This window comes from Mustela nigripes, chromosome 3 (assembly GCF_022355385.1).
Source record: "Mustela nigripes isolate SB6536 chromosome 3, MUSNIG.SB6536, whole genome shotgun sequence".
In the NCBI taxonomy this organism is placed as follows: domain Eukaryota; kingdom Metazoa; phylum Chordata; class Mammalia; order Carnivora; family Mustelidae; genus Mustela; species Mustela nigripes.
In genome coordinates, this window is record NC_081559.1 from 191,989,273 (window position 1) to 191,993,924 (window position 4,652).

Genomic DNA, 4,652 nt, shown 5'->3' on the forward strand with positions numbered 1-4,652 from the left:
GGATGTGCAAGCTCTGACCTGTCATGCTTAATATATGGAAACCAGTTCCGAGAATATAAGAAAAGTGTGCCCTGTGTGAAGTTCGGTTGTTCTAAAGGAAATTCAGAAGAGGTTAGACCACTCATCTTCGGTAGAGAAACATGGCTCAATGAATGTCTGTCTTTCCCTCTCACCACTACAGAAAACTTCAGGAGCATTTTATAATATAATCCCAAAAGGGTAAAATGTTAGAAGAAGATGTTATAGCTGCCTTTGAAATAAGTTTCAGAGGAAGGAACTGCTTCATCTGTGACAGTTCCCCTAATGTTTGTTCTTGAAACCCCACTGAGCTTATCAAATAAGCCCATGGTCAACTAGTAAACTCTTCTGAAGGAGGAGAATAGTAAGTTGGGAGAAAATTCAACTTTAATTCCCTAGAAGGTTCTGAAATGGACAGAACAAAGAATGAATAAAATTAACTGCAGGACTTATTCATTCCATAACTGGAAGTCATGGGAATAAAATGAACACTGTGGGGAATACAGTCAGTGGTATTGTAATAGTGCTATTTGGTGACAGATGGTGGCTAAGCTGGCAGTGAGCACAGCATAACATACAGAGTCATTGAATCACAATGCTGTACACCTGAAGCTAATGCAACATTGTGTGTCAACTGTACTCAAATTAAAAAATAATAATAATAATAATAATAACCTCAGGGCAACCATGCTTGAGGCCAAGCATTTACTCCCTGTCCTGTTTTCTACCCATCAAGGAATGTGAAGCAAATAGTTTTATCCAGTCATAATCTAATAACTGCATATGTCACAGATTGAATTAAGATATTTTAATGACGTTATTAAGAAATCCTTAACCAATGAATTAGAAAACTTGTATGAAATGAAAAGTTTTTAAAAACAAACAAAGTTGTGGGGCACCTGGGTGGTTTAGTCAGATCAGTGGCCAACTCTTGATTTGGGCTCAGGTCATAGTCTTCTCAGTGTCCAGACTGAACCCCACATTGGGCTCTGATATCAGCAGGCAGTCTGCTCCTCTCCTTTTCCCTCTGCCTCTCCCCCTGCTGTCTCTCTCTCTCAAATAAGCAAATAAATCTTAAAAAAAAAAAAAACACATAAACAAAAAACCATGAAGTTCTAACATTCTGACTCAAGAATTAATATAAAGCCTTGATACTATACAAACTGAAGTAACTGATTGAATAGCTAAAAGTCTTCCCAGGTAGAAAACTCCTGTCATGCATGACTTTATCAGAAAATCCTACCAAACTTTCAAGAAATAATTCTGAGTGCACATATGCATTTGGAAAGAATAGAAAAAGTAAGAACATTTCTTATCTCCTTTTGAGATTTATGAGTTTTATACATTACCTTCATACTGAAACCTATAAGAATAAGACAAGAAATGAAAATCTGCTGCCCAACGTTACACATTAACTTAGAGACAGTAGTCCAAAACAGAATGTTGGCAAGTCAATCTATATATCCATCTACTGATATATGGATTTAATTAAAAATGTGGGTTTATTCTGGAATCCAAATTAGATTTAGCATTAGAAAAATCTCTGAATAGAATTTACTATTTATTTGGATTAAAATGAACAAACATAATTTTATCTGAATACATGCAGAAAAAACTTTTAATGAAGTTCATTCTTATTGAATACACTTAATCTCCCAGAGGAAGACACTCTTAGCTACAGCGGACCTCTGGAGAGGTCAGTCCACTCCTTCTCCTGCCTCACTGATGTTCATTCTCCTTGTGGAACAAGTTGATCAGGAAACCTCAGAACAGACATGGCTTTTAAAGATACCAGAAAGACACCAGAGGTGGTGACTCACAGAATCAGAATTACTCTAACCAGCCATGACAGAAAATCTTGGAGAAAGTATAGGCTGACTTATCCTCAGGAGCAAAAAGGAAAGGAATCTCCAAAGAGAAAAGACCAGTTTGGATGCCCACCAAGACTCTGAGAATCACACAAGAAAAACTCCCCGTGGCAGGGTCCTAAAACTGGGGTTTGTTTTCATGTCAGGACCAACAAGTGAATCATTGATTGCCCCATGCTTCTAAGACTCTTAAGCAAATACCTCCCTCCATATTGAGTTAGGAGTTGAGGTTGAAGTCACTTTTGCTGGTGCTTAAATCAAACTTTTTTTTTTTTAATTGTATTTACCCATTTGACAGACAGAGATCACAAGTAGGCAGAGAGGCAGGCAGAGAGAGAGAGAGAGAAGCAGGCTCCCTGCTGAGCAGAGAGCCCGATGCGGGGCTCTATCCCAGGACCCCAGGATCATGACCTGAGCCGAAGGCAGAGGCTTTACCACACTGAGCCACCCAGGCACCCCTAAATCAAACTTTTTAACAAATTGTTGTCAGTTGTTAAAGAGATGTAGGCAGCCACAGACCCAACTAGAGGCAGGGGATCAAACCAGGCCCTGACTCGTGCCTCCTGAATATCAGTTGAGTTGTGCTTGAGAAAGATCCTGAGCTATGGACCCTAAGACTGGCTTAGGTGACTGCCTGCATGTATTAGAGGCAAAACTGGGTTGCGCATTTAACTGTTACAAGATTATCCTGTACTTGCACGGATTATAAATTGCACCATTGTAAACTCGTGAATTGCTAGTTAAAGATTAGCTAAGTAGACAAAAATTACTGGCATCAGAAGATCCGCTACCAGTGCTTGGGAAACTGGCTTTGTAAAAGCTTGAGGGGTTTCATGTTACGTGTGTATGAGCAATCAACCGAAAATAGATACTTCTTTATAATTGTTTCTGTTAACTATATAATGCCTCACAGCCTTGAATAAAATCGGCACTGTTGGACAACCTCCTCAGTGCTCCTCCTGCCCCCATCTCTTTGTCTCTTAATTTCTTTTCACCATCCTCTTACCCTCATGTTCCTGGTCGATTTGTCGCGCCAGCTGCGACAAAGAAGTATATATGTTTAGTAGTTTTGGAATGAAGAATGATGATTCATTTTATGTGTCAGCTTGGTGAGGCTATTGCCAGACTATGCAGTGGATTGATCAAATACCACCCTATATGTTGCTATGAGGGTATATTTTTATATGTAATTGAATATAAATTAAATAAGCTGACTTTGAGTAAAACAGATCACCCTCCATAATGTGGCTGGGCATTATCTAATCAGTTATAGGTCTTAAGAGAGTAAGACTGAACAGAAGATGTGGTCTATATATACAATGGAATACGACTCAGCTATCAGAAAGGATGAATACCCAATATTTGCATCAACACGGATGGAACTGGAGGAGATTAAGTGAATCAGAGAAACACTATTATCATATAGTTTCACTTACTTGTGGAACATAAGGAATAGCATGGAGGACATGAGGAGAAGGAAAGGAAAAGTGAAGAGGGAAAATCAGAGGGAGAGAAGCACCATGAGAGACTATGGACTCGGGGACACAAATGGAGAGTTTTAAAAGGGGGTGTGGGGGGATGGGTGAGCCTGGTGATAGGTATTAGGGAGGACACGGCTTGCTTGGAACACTGGGTGTTATATGCAAACAATGAATCATAGAACACTACATCAAAAACTAATGATGTCCTGTATGGTGACTAACACAACGCCATTAAAACAACAACAACAACAACAACAACAAACTAATGATGTATTGTGTGGTGACTAATATAACACAATAAAAATTATAATAATAAAAATGAGAGAGTAAGACTGAGGTTCCCCCCATGGAAAAAAATTCTGCCTGCATTTCTGCCTTTAGATTTGAACTAAACATCAACTCTTTCCTGGGTCTTCAATCTGCTGGCTTGCTCTACAGGTATCAGACTTGCCAGTCTTCACAATTGTACGAGCTTTTTTTTTTTTAATCTTTCTTTCTCCTTCACACACACACACACACACACAGACTCATGAAATATGTATACACTGTATACATACATTGTTTTAGTTAATATATATACACATACACACCTTCATACTATATATATGTAATTTGTTCTGTTCCTCTGGATAACACTAATACAAAATACAATTTTTAAAATCTAAATCTTAAAAAAATACAGTAATCATTACATTTAAATGTGAAATGTTGAAATCTTTTTAAAGTTTTGGAAATAAGAAAAGGTGTGTGTTCTCACAACTGTCTTTTAATACAGTGTAGAAGGTTCAAGACATGAATGAATGATATCAAAATTGATTTGAAAGAAATGTAAGAAATATCATATTTTACAGAGATTTTTTTTCTAAAGATTTTATTTATTTATTTATTTGACAGAGAGAGAGATCACAAGTAGGCAGAGAGGCAGGTAGAGAAAGAGGGGGAAGCAATCTCCCTGTTGAGCATAGAGCCCCATGTGGGGCTCAATCCAGGACCCTGAAATCATGACCTGAACTAAAGGCAGAGGCTTTAACCCACTGAGCCAGCCAGGCGCCCCTATACACAGATTTTTAAGATCTACATATTCATGTCATTGTTAGAGTTTAACAAGATTGAGATATGATAAAATCAAGTATCTTTTCACATACCAGCAATAATTAGCAAAAAAAAAAATATATATATATATAAACTAAAATCTCTAAAAAAACAAAACAAAACACACACCAAGTACCCAGAAATGAGATAGGTAACATCTCCATCGGGAAAATTCTAATACTTAAGTGATAGC

General features: G+C 37.7%; 1 pseudogene; it reads left to right on the plus strand.

Annotated features, from left to right (window-relative positions):
- Positions 1-1,793: 1,793 nt before the first annotated feature.
- LOC132013292 (small ribosomal subunit protein uS10-like) lies at positions 1,794-2,142 on the plus strand (annotated as a pseudogene).
- The last annotated feature ends 2,510 nt before the right edge of the window (positions 2,143-4,652 follow it).